This window comes from Aquarana catesbeiana, linkage group LG03 (assembly GCF_042186555.1).
Source record: "Aquarana catesbeiana isolate 2022-GZ linkage group LG03, ASM4218655v1, whole genome shotgun sequence".
NCBI lineage: Eukaryota > Metazoa > Chordata > Amphibia > Anura > Ranidae > Aquarana > Aquarana catesbeiana.
The window spans coordinates 644885885-644901081 of NC_133326.1; the positions used below are offsets into that span (position 1 = coordinate 644885885).

The following is a 15197-nucleotide window of genomic DNA, read 5'->3' on the forward strand; positions in this document are numbered from 1 at the left end:
CCGGAAACAAGGGCCTTGCAAAAAGACACCGCCCGAAAGGCTTCCTTAACCCTGGACCAACACGCTTCCAGTATTCTTAATCAGTGACTGGGTTACAAATAAAGACAGTTCACCTTGAGCCTCATGTTGCCAGGTCCAGCAGAAGAAACCCAGGCAAAAAAACGAGGTAGAGTCCACTCTGGATTACAGGCAAGTGAAGAACGAGCGGCGCGTGCCAATCACTGATTGTTCTACCCAGGCTGCGTGATGACACAAAAGCTCTCTATGGTGTCAATGGGCCCGTGACTCACTTTCTCAACTCTAACGCATCTCAGTCTGCATGTAAGAAGCCGTCACTTATCTGCTGTTGAAAACACATTGCTCAGTCTCCTCAGAGACTCTCAAAAATTGCCAGTGCTGACTGTATTTCAAGTCATCGTGGCGGGGTATTGGGAAAAGTTTTCAATTAGCAATAATCACTCTATCGAAAAGCCAGTGGCGTGCAAAACACACCTCAAAAACTTCCACCCGGTGCCAAAAAAAAGTGCCCACACATAGAGAGTGAAACACAAAAAACGTGCAACGGGTGTACAGAGTCCTCCACTAGGGAAGGACCTTACCCTGATCCCCCGGGGCGTTAGGCTCCAGACAGGGACTGAGGTACTCAGACAAAGGGTTCATCCGGCCGAAACCAGAAGGACCCCCACAACTGGAAGGACTGCCGAAGCAGACCAACCCAAGTACAGTGGGGCTCTCCCGAAGAGAGACCCCTCAAAGGAGAGGGCGAACCAAGCCAAAAGGCCTATGTCCACCCCCTCCCAAGACTTTCAGAGTAGGCCCGAGGACCCACACCCTACTCGCCACACAGTGACAAAACGTGTATACAAAGACAATCAAAAAAAGACAAAAAGGTGACAAACAGGGGTAAAAGAAAGAGTGGGAAAGATAGTGAGATGGGAGAGTGAAAGTGGCCATTGTGCTATACAATGGCCGGCCCTCCGGCCAGGCATAAAAATTTCCCCTGGTCCTGGCCAAAAGGCCCGGCCCAAGAGGCAGGTGCGAAAAACGTGTGTTGTGGTGAAGTGACCATGGTGCCATAAAATCAAGTGCTTTCACACCGTGACTATACGGCACCCCTGAACTGCCACTTCAGGGGCACATTCACCACTGGCTTTTCGAAAAAGCCCTGACCACAGCAGACCCCACCACAGACAGGAAGGGTATGGAGATCAGGAAGCCGGAAAGAGCCCTTTACCATCAGGCTCTGCCGTCGCTCCCATCACTCCTCCTAATTACATTCGGGAAGTACTTGCCACTCTCTCCCCCCCTTGCAAGGCAGGAGTAAGCATTCTCTCCCAAATAACTGTCTGGAGCTAGATCCGCCCCAATCCAGGCCAGAAGGCCAGGGTCCCGACCCTCTGGTTCAGACCCCGTGGTTCTCCATCCCCATCAGAAGGCTTCCCTTTCGGCTACAAACCGCTCCAGGTCACCTTCACTCCAGCAGGTTTTGCATAGCAACCGCAATCCCATCTCTATTTCGCCATAGATCAGGGACGGAAGCAAGCGCCACCTCCTGGAAACTGATAAGAATAGATACTACACTTGATCTTCGCCAAAAGGCCGAGAAGCAATTAGCAATAATCACGCCTCAGTTGAACCTCATTGGCTATGATACTGCCACTGCGCAAAGCTAACCAAATCAGTGCCTGCCAACATCTGCCCTTCCTTGGAGGAGAAATTGACATTGAGGAGAGACACATAAGTGTCATCCAGTGGGCCGCTGAGCATTCTGGGACTTGGCATGTTAATGAGACAGGGACGATGCCTAAGTGGGCATTGTTTACCCACTGAATAGTGTTAGCATTTGAAAGAACTAAGGAGAATCTAAAGGGACAGGGCCCTAGATGTCAGATGCGTTTCTCCCACAGCAGTCCTGAAAGGCCACTGGGAGCGTATGTGTTTGAACAGCTATGCTGCTGAGAAAAGACCAAGGTGGAAGGATTTGGGGCCTTTGTTGAAAGTTCGCTAGATAACATGCCTGAACTGGAGCCCAGGTAAGCTGCCATAGACAAGGGTTGTTGGGAAACAGTTGGTCAAGCAATCACCTTCAGCCACCTTTATTTCTGGCAGATTCCAGGAGCCTAGAAAGGGGGAAGTTAGGGCATTTCATCTCTCTGAGCCAGTGAGCATTCCCGGCAGATGTGCATAAAGACTGCCCTATTGGCAGCTCAAAGGCCTCATAGGTAAGTGAAAGGCACCGCCCGAACAGGGACTTGAACCCTGGACCCTCAGATTAAAAGTCTGATGCTCTACCGACTGAGCTATCCGGGCTCTCAAAGCTCCTCCTCCATAGCGGTCCAAGCTGCTTGAATCTTGACATGTATGGTGGAAAAAGACCATTCAGCCAAGGGGACCGGGTGCCTGAAAGCACAAGTATTTGGCTTGCCCAGGCTGGCCAATTGTCCTCTCCCGTTTAATTTTCTAGGACAGGTTGAAGATAAAAGGGAGAATCTAACCTGCAACCATGCAGATAGGGTCCAGTCCGGTACAGGTGGAGAACGCCTAAAGTTTCTGCCTTAGTTTTACCTACAGTTCAATGCTCTTTGACCGGAAACAAGGGCCTTGCAAAAAGACACCGCCCGAAAGGCTTCCTTAACCCTGGACCAACACGCTTCCAGTATTCTTAATCAGTGACTGGGTTACAAATAAAGACAGTTCACCTTGAGCCTCATGTTGCCAGGTCCAGCAGAAGAAACCCAGGCAAAAAAACGAGGTAGAGTCCACTCTGGATTACAGGCAAGTGAAGAACGAGCGGCGCGTGCCAATCACTGATTGTTCTACCCAGGCTGCGTGATGACACAAAAGCTCTCTATGGTGTCAATGGGCCCGTGACTCACTTTCTCAACTCTAACGCATCTCAGTCTGCATGTAAGAAGCCGTCACTTATCTGCTGTTGAAAACACATTGCTCAGTCTCCTCAGAGACTCTCAAAAATTGCCAGTGCTGACTGTATTTCAAGTCATCGTGGCGGGGTATTGGGAAAAGTTTTCAATTAGCAATAATCACGCCTCAGTTGAACCTCATTGGCTATGATACTGCCACTGCGCAAAGCTAACCAAATCAGTGCCTGCCAACATCTGCCCTTCCTTGGAGGAGAAATTGACATTGAGGAGAGACACATAAGTGTCATCCAGTGGGCCGCTGAGCATTCTGGGACTTGGCATGTTAATGAGACAGGGACGATGCCTAAGTGGGCATTGTTTACCCACTGAATAGTGTTAGCATTTGAAAGAACTAAGGAGAATCTAAAGGGACAGGGCCCTAGATGTCAGATGCGTTTCTCCCACAGCAGTCCTGAAAGGCCACTGGGAGCGTATGTGTTTGAACAGCTATGCTGCTGAGAAAAGACCAAGGTGGAAGGATTTGGGGCCTTTGTTGAAAGTTCGCTAGATAACATGCCTGAACTGGAGCCCAGGTAAGCTGCCATAGACAAGGGTTGTTGGGAAACAGTTGGTCAAGCAATCACCTTCAGCCACCTTTATTTCTGGCAGATTCCAGGAGCCTAGAAAGGGGGAAGTTAGGGCATTTCATCTCTCTGAGCCAGTGAGCATTCCCGGCAGATGTGCATAAAGACTGCCCTATTGGCAGCTCAAAGGCCTCATAGGTAAGTGAAAGGCACCGCCCGAACAGGGACTTGAACCCTGGACCCTCAGATTAAAAGTCTGATGCTCTACCGACTGAGCTATCCGGGCTCTCAAAGCTCCTCCTCCATAGCGGTCCAAGCTGCTTGAATCTTGACATGTATGGTGGAAAAAGACCATTCAGCCAAGGGGACCGGGTGCCTGAAAGCACAAGTATTTGGCTTGCCCAGGCTGGCCAATCGTCCTCTCCCGTTTAATTTTCTAGGACAGGTTGAAGATAAAAGGGAGAATCTAACCTGCAACCATGCAGATAGGGTCCAGTCCGGTACAGGTGGAGAACGCCTAAAGTTTCTGCCTTAGTTTTACCTACAGTTCAATGCTCTTTGACCGGAAACAAGGGCCTTGCAAAAAGACACCGCCCGAAAGGCTTCCTTAACCCTGGACCAACACGCTTCCAGTATTCTTAATCAGTGACTGGGTTACAAATAAAGACAGTTCACCTTGAGCCTCATGTTGCCAGGTCCAGCAGAAGAAACCCAGGCAAAAAAACGAGGTAGAGTCCACTCTGGATTACAGGCAAGTGAAGAACGAGCGGCGCGTGCCAATCACTGATTGTTCTACCCAGGCTGCGTGATGACACAAAAGCTCTCTATGGTGTCAATGGGCCCGTGACTCACTTTCTCAACTCTAACGCATCTCAGTCTGCATGTAAGAAGCCGTCACTTATCTGCTGTTGAAAACACATTGCTCAGTCTCCTCAGAGACTCTCAAAAATTGCCAGTGCTGACTGTATTTCAAGTCATCGTGGCGGGGTATTGGGAAAAGTTTTCAATTAGCAATAATCACTCTATCGAAAAGCCAGTGGCGTGCAAAACACACCTCAAAAACTTCCACCCGGTGCCAAAAAAAAGTGCCCACACATAGAGAGTGAAACACAAAAAACGTGCAACGGGTGTACAGAGTCCTCCACTAGGGAAGGACCTTACCCTGATCCCCCGGGGCGTTAGGCTCCAGACAGGGACTGAGGTACTCAGACAAAGGGTTCATCCGGCCGAAACCAGAAGGACCCCCACAACTGGAAGGACTGCCGAAGCAGACCAACCCAAGTACAGTGGGGCTCTCCCGAAGAGAGACCCCTCAAAGGAGAGGGCGAACCAAGCCAAAAGGCCTATGTCCACCCCCTCCCAAGACTTTCAGAGTAGGCCCGAGGACCCACACCCTACTCGCCACACAGTGACAAAACGTGTATACAAAGACAATCAAAAAAAGACAAAAAGGTGACAAACAGGGGTAAAAGAAAGAGTGGGAAAGATAGTGAGATGGGAGAGTGAAAGTGGCCATTGTGCTATACAATGGCCGGCCCTCCGGCCAGGCATAAAAATTTCCCCTGGTCCTGGCCAAAAGGCCCGGCCCAAGAGGCAGGTGCGAAAAACGTGTGTTGTGGTGAAGTGACCATGGTGCCATAAAATCAAGTGCTTTCACACCGTGACTATACGGCACCCCTGAACTGCCACTTCAGGGGCACATTCACCACTGGCTTTTCGAAAAAGCCCTGACCACAGCAGACCCCACCACAGACAGGAAGGGTATGGAGATCAGGAAGCCGGAAAGAGCCCTTTACCATCAGGCTCTGCCGTCGCTCCCATCACTCCTCCTAATTACATTCGGGAAGTACTTGCCACTCTCTCCCCCCCTTGCAAGGCAGGAGTAAGCATTCTCTCCCAAATAACTGTCTGGAGCTAGATCCGCCCCAATCCAGGCCAGAAGGCCAGGGTCCCGACCCTCTGGTTCAGACCCCGTGGTTCTCCATCCCCATCAGAAGGCTTCCCTTTCGGCTACAAACCGCTCCAGGTCACCTTCACTCCAGCAGGTTTTGCATAGCAACCGCAATCCCATCTCTATTTCGCCATAGATCAGGGACGGAAGCAAGCGCCACCTCCTGGAAACTGATAAGAATAGATACTACACTTGATCTTCGCCAAAAGGCCGAGAAGCAATTAGCAATAATCACGCCTCAGTTGAACCTCATTGGCTATGATACTGCCACTGCGCAAAGCTAACCAAATCAGTGCCTGCCAACATCTGCCCTTCCTTGGAGGAGAAATTGACATTGAGGAGAGACACATAAGTGTCATCCAGTGGGCCGCTGAGCATTCTGGGACTTGGCATGTTAATGAGACAGGGACGATGCCTAAGTGGGCATTGTTTACCCACTGAATAGTGTTAGCATTTGAAAGAACTAAGGAGAATCTAAAGGGACAGGGCCCTAGATGTCAGATGCGTTTCTCCCACAGCAGTCCTGAAAGGCCACTGGGAGCGTATGTGTTTGAACAGCTATGCTGCTGAGAAAAGACCAAGGTGGAAGGATTTGGGGCCTTTGTTGAAAGTTCGCTAGATAACATGCCTGAACTGGAGCCCAGGTAAGCTGCCATAGACAAGGGTTGTTGGGAAACAGTTGGTCAAGCAATCACCTTCAGCCACCTTTATTTCTGGCAGATTCCAGGAGCCTAGAAAGGGGGAAGTTAGGGCATTTCATCTCTCTGAGCCAGTGAGCATTCCCGGCAGATGTGCATAAAGACTGCCCTATTGGCAGCTCAAAGGCCTCATAGGTAAGTGAAAGGCACCGCCCAAACAGGGACTTGAACCCTGGACCCTCAGATTAAAAGTCTGATGCTCTACCGACTGAGCTATCCGGGCTCTCAAAGCTCCTCCTCCATAGCGGTCCAAGCTGCTTGAATCTTGACATGTATGGTGGAAAAAGACCATTCAGCCAAGGGGACCGGGTGCCTGAAAGCACAAGTATTTGGCTTGCCCAGGCTGGCCAATCGTCCTCTCCCGTTTAATTCTCTAGGACAGGTTGAAGATAAAAGGGAGAATCTAACCTGCAACCATGCAGATAGGGTCCAGTCCGGTACAGGTGGAGAACGCCTAAAGTTTCTGCCTTAGTTTTACCTACAGTTCAATGCTCTTTGACCGGAAACAAGGGCCTTGCAAAAAGACACCGCCCGAAAGGCTTCCTTAACCCTGGACCAACACGCTTCCAGTATTCTTAATCAGTGACTGGGTTACAAATAAAGACAGTTCACCTTGAGCCTCATGTTGCCAGGTCCAGCAGAAGAAACCCAGGCAAAAAAACGAGGTAGAGTCCACTCTGGATTACAGGCAAGTGAAGAACGAGCGGCGCGTGCCAATCACTGATTGTTCTACCCAGGCTGCGTGATGACACAAAAGCTCTCTATGGTGTCAATGGGCCCGTGACTCACTTTCTCAACTCTAACGCATCTCAGTCTGCATGTAAGAAGCCGTCACTTATCTGCTGTTGAAAACACATTGCTCAGTCTCCTCAGAGACTCTCAAAAATTGCCAGTGCTGACTGTATTTCAAGTCATCGTGGCGGGGTATTGGGAAAAGTTTTCAATTAGCAATAATCACGCCTCAGTTGAACCTCATTGGCTATGATACTGCCACTGCGCAAAGCTAACCAAATCAGTGCCTGCCAACATCTGCCCTTCCTTGGAGGAGAAATTGACATTGAGGAGAGACACATAAGTGTCATCCAGTGGGCCGCTGAGCATTCTGGGACTTGGCATGTTAATGAGACAGGGACGATGCCTAAGTGGGCATTGTTTACCCACTGAATAGTGTTAGCATTTGAAAGAACTAAGGAGAATCTAAAGGGACAGGGCCCTAGATGTCAGATGCGTTTCTCCCACAGCAGTCCTGAAAGGCCACTGGGAGCGTATGTGTTTGAACAGCTATGCTGCTGAGAAAAGACCAAGGTGGAAGGATTTGGGGCCTTTGTTGAAAGTTCGCTAGATAACATGCCTGAACTGGAGCCCAGGTAAGCTGCCATAGACAAGGGTTGTTGGGAAACAGTTGGTCAAGCAATCACCTTCAGCCACCTTTATTTCTGGCAGATTCCAGGAGCCTAGAAAGGGGGAAGTTAGGGCATTTCATCTCTCTGAGCCAGTGAGCATTCCCGGCAGATGTGCATAAAGACTGCCCTATTGGCAGCTCAAAGGCCTCATAGGTAAGTGAAAGGCACCGCCCGAACAGGGACTTGAACCCTGGACCCTCAGATTAAAAGTCTGATGCTCTACCGACTGAGCTATCCGGGCTCTCAAAGCTCCTCCTCCATAGCGGTCCAAGCTGCTTGAATCTTGACATGTATGGTGGAAAAAGACCATTCAGCCAAGGGGACCGGGTGCCTGAAAGCACAAGTATTTGGCTTGCCCAGGCTGGCCAATTGTCCTCTCCCGTTTAATTTTCTAGGACAGGTTGAAGATAAAAGGGAGAATCTAACCTGCAACCATGCAGATAGGGTCCAGTCCGGTACAGGTGGAGAACGCCTAAAGTTTCTGCCTTAGTTTTACCTACAGTTCAATGCTCTTTGACCGGAAACAAGGGCCTTGCAAAAAGACACCGCCCGAAAGGCTTCCTTAACCCTGGACCAACACGCTTCCAGTATTCTTAATCAGTGACTGGGTTACAAATAAAGACAGTTCACCTTGAGCCTCATGTTGCCAGGTCCAGCAGAAGAAACCCAGGCAAAAAAACGAGGTAGAGTCCACTCTGGATTACAGGCAAGTGAAGAACGAGCGGCGCGTGCCAATCACTGATTGTTCTACCCAGGCTGCGTGATGACACAAAAGCTCTCTATGGTGTCAATGGGCCCGTGACTCACTTTCTCAACTCTAACGCATCTCAGTCTGCATGTAAGAAGCCGTCACTTATCTGCTGTTGAAAACACATTGCTCAGTCTCCTCAGAGACTCTCAAAAATTGCCAGTGCTGACTGTATTTCAAGTCATCGTGGCGGGGTATTGGGAAAAGTTTTCAATTAGCAATAATCACGGCTCAGTTGAACCTCATTGGCTATGATACTGCCACTGCGCAAAGCTAACCAAATCAGTGCCTGCCAACATCTGCCCTTCCTTGGAGGAGAAATTGACATTGAGGAGAGACACATAAGTGTCATCCAGTGGGCCGCTGAGCATTCTGGGACTTGGCATGTTAATGAGACAGGGACGATGCCTAAGTGGGCATTGTTTACCCACTGAATAGTGTTAGCATTTGAAAGAACTAAGGAGAATCTAAAGGGACAGGGCCCTAGATGTCAGATGCGTTTCTCCCACAGCAGTCCTGAAAGGCCACTGGGAGCGTATGTGTTTGAACAGCTATGCTGCTGAGAAAAGACCAAGGTGGAAGGATTTGGGGCCTTTGTTGAAAGTTCGCTAGATAACATGCCTGAACTGGAGCCCAGGTAAGCTGCCATAGACAAGGGTTGTTGGGAAACAGTTGGTCAAGCAATCACCTTCAGCCACCTTTATTTCTGGCAGATTCCAGGAGCCTAGAAAGGGGGAAGTTAGGGCATTTCATCTCTCTGAGCCAGTGAGCATTCCCGGCAGATGTGCATAAAGACTGCCCTATTGGCAGCTCAAAGGCCTCATAGGTAAGTGAAAGGCACCGCCCGAACAGGGACTTGAACCCTGGACCCTCAGATTAAAAGTCTGATGCTCTACCGACTGAGCTATCCGGGCTCTCAAAGCTCCTCCTCCATAGCGGTCCAAGCTGCTTGAATCTTGACATGTATGGTGGAAAAAGACCATTCAGCCAAGGGGACCGGGTGCCTGAAAGCACAAGTATTTGGCTTGCCCAGGCTGGCCAATCGTCCTCTCCCGTTTAATTTTCTAGGACAGGTTGAAGATAAAAGGGAGAATCTAACCTGCAACCATGCAGATAGGGTCCAGTCCGGTACAGGTGGAGAACGCCTAAAGTTTCTGCCTTAGTTTTACCTACAGTTCAATGCTCTTTGACCGGAAACAAGGGCCTTGCAAAAAGACACCGCCCGAAAGGCTTCCTTAACCCTGGACCAACACGCTTCCAGTATTCTTAATCAGTGACTGGGTTACAAATAAAGACAGTTCACCTTGAGCCTCATGTTGCCAGGTCCAGCAGAAGAAACCCAGGCAAAAAAACGAGGTAGAGTCCACTCTGGATTACAGGCAAGTGAAGAACGAGCGGCGCGTGCCAATCACTGATTGTTCTACCCAGGCTGCGTGATGACACAAAAGCTCTCTATGGTGTCAATGGGCCCGTGACTCACTTTCTCAACTCTAACGCATCTCAGTCTGCATGTAAGAAGCCATCACTTATCTGCTGTTGAAAACACATTGCTCAGTCTCCTCAGAGACTCTCAAAAATTGCCAGTGCTGACTGTATTTCAAGTCATCGTGGCAGGGTATTGGGAAAAGTTTTCAATTAGCAATAATCACGCCTCAGTTGAACCTCATTGGCTATGATACTGCCACTGCGCAAAGCTAACCAAATCAGTGCCTGCCAACATCTGCCCTTCCTTGGAGGAGAAATTGACATTGAGGAGAGACACATAAGTGTCATCCAGTGGGCCGCTGAGCATTCTGGGACTTGGCATGTTAATGAGACAGGGACGATGCCTAAGTGGGCATTGTTTACCCACTGAATAGTGTTAGCATTTGAAAGAACTAAGGAGAATCTAAAGGGACAGGGCCCTAGATGTCAGATGCGTTTCTCCCACAGCAGTCCTGAAAGGCCACTGGGAGCGTATGTGTTTGAACAGCTATGCTGCTGAGAAAAGACCAAGGTGGAAGGATTTGGGGCCTTTGTTGAAAGTTCGCTAGATAACATGCCTGAACTGGAGCCCAGGTAAGCTGCCATAGACAAGGGTTGTTGGGAAACAGTTGGTCAAGCAATCACCTTCAGCCACCTTTATTTCTGGCAGATTCCAGGAGCCTAGAAAGGGGGAAGTTAGGGCATTTCATCTCTCTGAGCCAGTGAGCATTCCCGGCAGATGTGCATAAAGACTGCCCTATTGGCAGCTCAAAGGCCTCATAGGTAAGTGAAAGGCACCGCCCAAACAGGGACTTGAACCCTGGACCCTCAGATTAAAAGTCTGATGCTCTACCGACTGAGCTATCCGGGCTCTCAAAGCTCCTCCTCCATAGCGGTCCAAGCTGCTTGAATCTTGACATGTATGGTGGAAAAAGACCATTCAGCCAAGGGGACCGGGTGCCTGAAAGCACAAGTATTTGGCTTGCCCAGGCTGGCCAATCGTCCTCTCCCGTTTAATTTTCTAGGACAGGTTGAAGATAAAAGGGAGAATCTAACCTGCAACCATGCAGATAGGGTCCAGTCCGGTACAGGTGGAGAACGCCTAAAGTTTCTGCCTTAGTTTTACCTACAGTTCAATGCTCTTTGACCGGAAACAAGGGCCTTGCAAAAAGACACCGCCCGAAAGGCTTCCTTAACCCTGGACCAACACGCTTCCAGTATTCTTAATCAGTGACTGGGTTACAAATAAAGACAGTTCACCTTGAGCCTCATGTTGCCAGGTCCAGCAGAAGAAACCCAGGCAAAAAAACGAGGTAGAGTCCACTCTGGATTACAGGCAAGTGAAGAACGAGCGGCGCGTGCCAATCACTGATTGTTCTACCCAGGCTGCGTGATGACACAAAAGCTCTCTATGGTGTCAATGGGCCCGTGACTCACTTTCTCAACTCTAACGCATCTCAGTCTGCATGTAAGAAGCCGTCACTTATCTGCTGTTGAAAACACATTGCTCAGTCTCCTCAGAGACTCTCAAAAATTGCCAGTGCTGACTGTATTTCAAGTCATCGTGGCGGGGTATTGGGAAAAGTTTTCAATTAGCAATAATCACGCCTCAGTTGAACCTCATTGGCTATGATACTGCCACTGCGCAAAGCTAACCAAATCAGTGCCTGCCAACATCTGCCCTTCCTTGGAGGAGAAATTGACATTGAGGAGAGACACATAAGTGTCATCCAGTGGGCCGCTGAGCATTCTGGGACTTGGCATGTTAATGAGACAGGGACGATGCCTAAGTGGGCATTGTTTACCCACTGAATAGTGTTAGCATTTGAAAGAACTAAGGAGAATCTAAAGGGACAGGGCCCTAGATGTCAGATGCGTTTCTCCCACAGCAGTCCTGAAAGGCCACTGGGAGCGTATGTGTTTGAACAGCTATGCTGCTGAGAAAAGACCAAGGTGGAAGGATTTGGGGCCTTTGTTGAAAGTTCGCTAGATAACATGCCTGAACTGGAGCCCAGGTAAGCTGCCATAGACAAGGGTTGTTGGGAAACAGTTGGTCAAGCAATCACCTTCAGCCACCTTTATTTCTGGCAGATTCCAGGAAAGGGGGAAGTTAGGACATTTCATCTCTCTGAGCCAGTGAGCATTCCCGGCAGATGTGCATAAAGACTGCCCTATTGGCAGCTCAAAGGCCTCATAGGTAAGTGAAAGGCACCGCCCGAACAGGGACTTGAACCCTGGACCCTCAGATTAAAAGTCTGATGCTCTACCGACTGAGCTATCCGGGCTCTCAAAGCTCCTCCTCCATAGCGGTCCAAGCTGCTTGAATCTTGACATGTATGGTGGAAAAAGACCATTCAGCCAAGGGGACCGGGTGCCTGAAAGCACAAGTATTTGGCTTGCCCAGGCTGGCCAATCGTCCTCTCCCGTTTAATTTTCTAGGACAGGTTGAAGATAAAAGGGAGAATCTAACCTGCAACCATGCAGATAGGGTCCAGTCCGGTACAGGTGGAGAACGCCTAAAGTTTCTGCCTTAGTTTTACCTACAGTTCAATGCTCTTTGACCGGAAACAAGGGCCTTGCAAAAAGACACCGCCCGAAAGGCTTCCTTAACCCTGGACCAACACGCTTCCAGTATTCTTAATCAGTGACTGGGTTACAAATAAAGACAGTTCACCTTGAGCCTCATGTTGCCAGGTCCAGCAGAAGAAACCCAGGCAAAAAAACGAGGTAGAGTCCACTCTGGATTACAGGCAAGTGAAGAACGAGCGGCGCGTGCCAATCACTGATTGTTCTACCCAGGCTGCGTGATGACACAAAAGCTCTCTATGGTGTCAATGGGCCCGTGACTCACTTTCTCAACTCTAACGCATCTCAGTCTGCATGTAAGAAGCCGTCACTTATCTGCTGTTGAAAACACATTGCTCAGTCTCCTCAGAGACTCTCAAAAATTGCCAGTGCTGACTGTATTTCAAGTCATCGTGGCGGGGTATTGGGAAAAGTTTTCAATTAGCAATAATCACGCCTCAGTTGAACCTCATTGGCTATGATACTGCCACTGCGCAAAGCTAACCAAATCAGTGCCTGCCAACATCTGCCCTTCCTTGGAGGAGAAATTGACATTGAGGAGAGACACATAAGTGTCATCCAGTGGGCCGCTGAGCATTCTGGGACTTGGCATGTTAATGAGACAGGGACGATGCCTAAGTGGGCATTGTTTACCCACTGAATAGTGTTAGCATTTGAAAGAACTAAGGAGAATCTAAAGGGACAGGGCCCTAGATGTCAGATGCGTTTCTCCCACAGCAGTCCTGAAAGGCCACTGGGAGCGTATGTGTTTGAACAGCTATGCTGCTGAGAAAAGACCAAGGTGGAAGGATTTGGGGCCTTTGTTGAAAGTTCGCTAGATAACATGCCTGAACTGGAGCCCAGGTAAGCTGCCATAGACAAGGGTTGTTGGGAAACAGTTGGTCAAGCAATCACCTTCAGCCACCTTTATTTCTGGCAGATTCCAGGAGCCTAGAAAGGGGGAAGTTAGGGCATTTCATCTCTCTGAGCCAGTGAGCATTCCCGGCAGATGTGCATAAAGACTGCCCTATTGGCAGCTCAAAGGCCTCATAGGTAAGTGAAAGGCACCGCCCGAACAGGGACTTGAACCCTGGACCCTCAGATTAAAAGTCTGATGCTCTACCGACTGAGCTATCCGGGCTCTCAAAGCTCCTCCTCCATAGCGGTCCAAGCTGCTTGAATCTTGACATGTATGGTGGAAAAAGACCATTCAGCCAAGGGGACCGGGTGCCTGAAAGCACAAGTATTTGGCTTGCCCAGGCTGGCCAATCGTCCTCTCCCGTTTAATTTTCTAGGACAGGTTGAAGATAAAAGGGAGAATCTAACCTGCAACCATGCAGATAGGGTCCAGTCCGGTACAGGTGGAGAACGCCTAAAGTTTCTGCCTTAGTTTTACCTACAGTTCAATGCTCTTTGACCGGAAACAAGGGCCTTGCAAAAAGACACCGCCCGAAAGGCTTCCTTAACCCTGGACCAACACGCTTCCAGTATTCTTAATCAGTGACTGGGTTACAAATAAAGACAGTTCACCTTGAGCCTCATGTTGCCAGGTCCAGCAGAAGAAACCCAGGCAAAAAAACGAGGTAGAGTCCACTCTGGATTACAGGCAAGTGAAGAACGAGCGGCGCGTGCCAATCACTGATTGTTCTACCCAGGCTGCGTGATGACACAAAAGCTCTCTATGGTGTCAATGGGCCCGTGACTCACTTTCTCAACTCTAACGCATCTCAGTCTGCATGTAAGAAGCCGTCACTTATCTGCTGTTGAAAACACATTGCTCAGTCTCCTCAGAGACTCTCAAAAATTGCCAGTGCTGACTGTATTTCAAGTCATCGTGGCGGGGTATTGGGAAAAGTTTTCAATTAGCAATAATCACTCTATCGAAAAGCCAGTGGCGTGCAAAACACACCTCAAAAACTTCCACCCGGTGCCAAAAAAAAGTGCCCACACATAGAGAGTGAAACACAAAAACGTGCAACGGGTGTACAGAGTCCTCCACTAGGGAAGGACCTTACCCTGATCCCCCGGGGCGTTAGGCTCCAGACAGGGACTGAGGTACTCAGACAAAGGGTCCATCCGGCCGAAACCAGGCGGACCCCCACAACTGGAAGGACTGCCGAAGCAGACCAACCCAAGTACAGTGGGGCTCTCCCGAAGAGAGACCCCTCAAAGGAGAGGGCGAACCAAGCCAAAAGGCCTATGTCCACCCCCTCCCAAGACTTTCAGAGTAGGCCCGAGGACCCACACCCTACTCGCCACACAGTGACAAAACGTGTATACAAAGACAACCAAAAAAAAGACAAAAAGGTGACAAACAGGGGTAAAAGAAAGAGTGGGGAAGATAGTGAGATGGGAGAGTGAAAGTGGCCATTGTGCTATACAATGGCCGGCCCTCCGGCCAGGCATAAAAATTTCCCCTGGTCCTGGCCAAAAGGCCCGGCCCAAGAGGCAGGTGCGAAAAACGTGTGTTGTGGTGAAGTGACCATGGTGCCATAAAATCAAGTGCTTTCACACCGTGACTATACGGCACCCCTGAACTGCCACTTCAGGGGCACATTCACCACTGGCTTTTCGAAAAAGCCCTGACCACCCAGCCCAGACCACAGCAGACCCCACCACAGACAGGAAGGATATGGAGATCAGGAAGCCGGAAAGAGCCCTTTACCATCAGGCTCTGCCGTCGCTCCCATCACTCCTCCTAATTACATTCGGGAAGTACTTGCCACTCCCTCCCCCCCTTGCAAGGCAGGAGTAAGCGTTCTCTCCCAAATAACTGCCTGGAGCTAGATCCGCCCCAATCCAGGCCAGAAGGCCAGGGTCCCGACCCTCTGGTTCAGACCCCGTGGTTCTCCATCCCCATCAGAAGGCTTCCCTTTCGGCTACAAAGCGCTCCAGGTCACCTTCACTCCAGCAGGTTTTGCAT

At 49.7% G+C, this 15197-nt stretch overlaps 12 non-coding genes and 5 pseudogenes across 12 annotated transcripts; all 17 read right to left on the minus strand.

The window, feature by feature from the left end:
* Window positions 1-365: 365 nt before the first annotated feature.
* LOC141135603 (U4 spliceosomal RNA) lies at window positions 366-487 on the minus strand (annotated as a pseudogene).
* Window positions 488-1606: 1119 nt separating this feature from the next.
* On the minus strand, window positions 1607-1671 carry LOC141135349 (U4 spliceosomal RNA; annotated as a pseudogene).
* Window positions 1672-2237: 566 nt separating this feature from the next.
* TRNAK-UUU (transfer RNA lysine (anticodon UUU)) lies at window positions 2238-2310 on the minus strand. Its single transcript has one exon. It is a non-coding gene; the product is annotated as a tRNA-Lys (tRNA).
* A 641-nt stretch (window positions 2311-2951) lies between these two features.
* On the minus strand, window positions 2952-3092 carry LOC141135102 (U4 spliceosomal RNA). The gene has a single exon (XR_012243400.1). It is a non-coding gene; the product is annotated as a U4 spliceosomal RNA (small nuclear RNA).
* A 566-nt stretch (window positions 3093-3658) lies between these two features.
* Window positions 3659-3731, minus strand: TRNAK-UUU (transfer RNA lysine (anticodon UUU)). The gene has a single exon. It is a non-coding gene; the product is annotated as a tRNA-Lys (tRNA).
* A 641-nt stretch (window positions 3732-4372) lies between these two features.
* LOC141135604 (U4 spliceosomal RNA) lies at window positions 4373-4494 on the minus strand (annotated as a pseudogene).
* Window positions 4495-5613: 1119 nt separating this feature from the next.
* On the minus strand, window positions 5614-5678 carry LOC141135350 (U4 spliceosomal RNA; annotated as a pseudogene).
* Window positions 5679-6958: 1280 nt separating this feature from the next.
* LOC141135104 (U4 spliceosomal RNA) lies at window positions 6959-7099 on the minus strand. The gene has a single exon (XR_012243401.1). It is a non-coding gene; the product is annotated as a U4 spliceosomal RNA (small nuclear RNA).
* Window positions 7100-7665: 566 nt separating this feature from the next.
* On the minus strand, window positions 7666-7738 carry TRNAK-UUU (transfer RNA lysine (anticodon UUU)). The gene has a single exon. It is a non-coding gene; the product is annotated as a tRNA-Lys (tRNA).
* A 641-nt stretch (window positions 7739-8379) lies between these two features.
* Window positions 8380-8520, minus strand: LOC141135273 (U4 spliceosomal RNA). The gene has a single exon (XR_012243554.1). It is a non-coding gene; the product is annotated as a U4 spliceosomal RNA (small nuclear RNA).
* A 566-nt stretch (window positions 8521-9086) lies between these two features.
* Window positions 9087-9159, minus strand: TRNAK-UUU (transfer RNA lysine (anticodon UUU)). Its single transcript has one exon. It is a non-coding gene; the product is annotated as a tRNA-Lys (tRNA).
* A 641-nt stretch (window positions 9160-9800) lies between these two features.
* LOC141135254 (U4 spliceosomal RNA) lies at window positions 9801-9941 on the minus strand. The gene has a single exon (XR_012243535.1). It is a non-coding gene; the product is annotated as a U4 spliceosomal RNA (small nuclear RNA).
* A 1280-nt stretch (window positions 9942-11221) lies between these two features.
* On the minus strand, window positions 11222-11362 carry LOC141135106 (U4 spliceosomal RNA). Its single transcript, XR_012243402.1, has one exon. It is a non-coding gene; the product is annotated as a U4 spliceosomal RNA (small nuclear RNA).
* A 559-nt stretch (window positions 11363-11921) lies between these two features.
* Window positions 11922-11994, minus strand: TRNAK-UUU (transfer RNA lysine (anticodon UUU)). The gene has a single exon. It is a non-coding gene; the product is annotated as a tRNA-Lys (tRNA).
* Window positions 11995-12635: 641 nt separating this feature from the next.
* Window positions 12636-12776, minus strand: LOC141135107 (U4 spliceosomal RNA). The gene has a single exon (XR_012243403.1). It is a non-coding gene; the product is annotated as a U4 spliceosomal RNA (small nuclear RNA).
* Window positions 12777-13342: 566 nt separating this feature from the next.
* TRNAK-UUU (transfer RNA lysine (anticodon UUU)) lies at window positions 13343-13415 on the minus strand. The gene has a single exon. It is a non-coding gene; the product is annotated as a tRNA-Lys (tRNA).
* A 641-nt stretch (window positions 13416-14056) lies between these two features.
* On the minus strand, window positions 14057-14178 carry LOC141135605 (U4 spliceosomal RNA; annotated as a pseudogene).
* Window positions 14179-15197: the final 1019 nt, after the last annotated feature.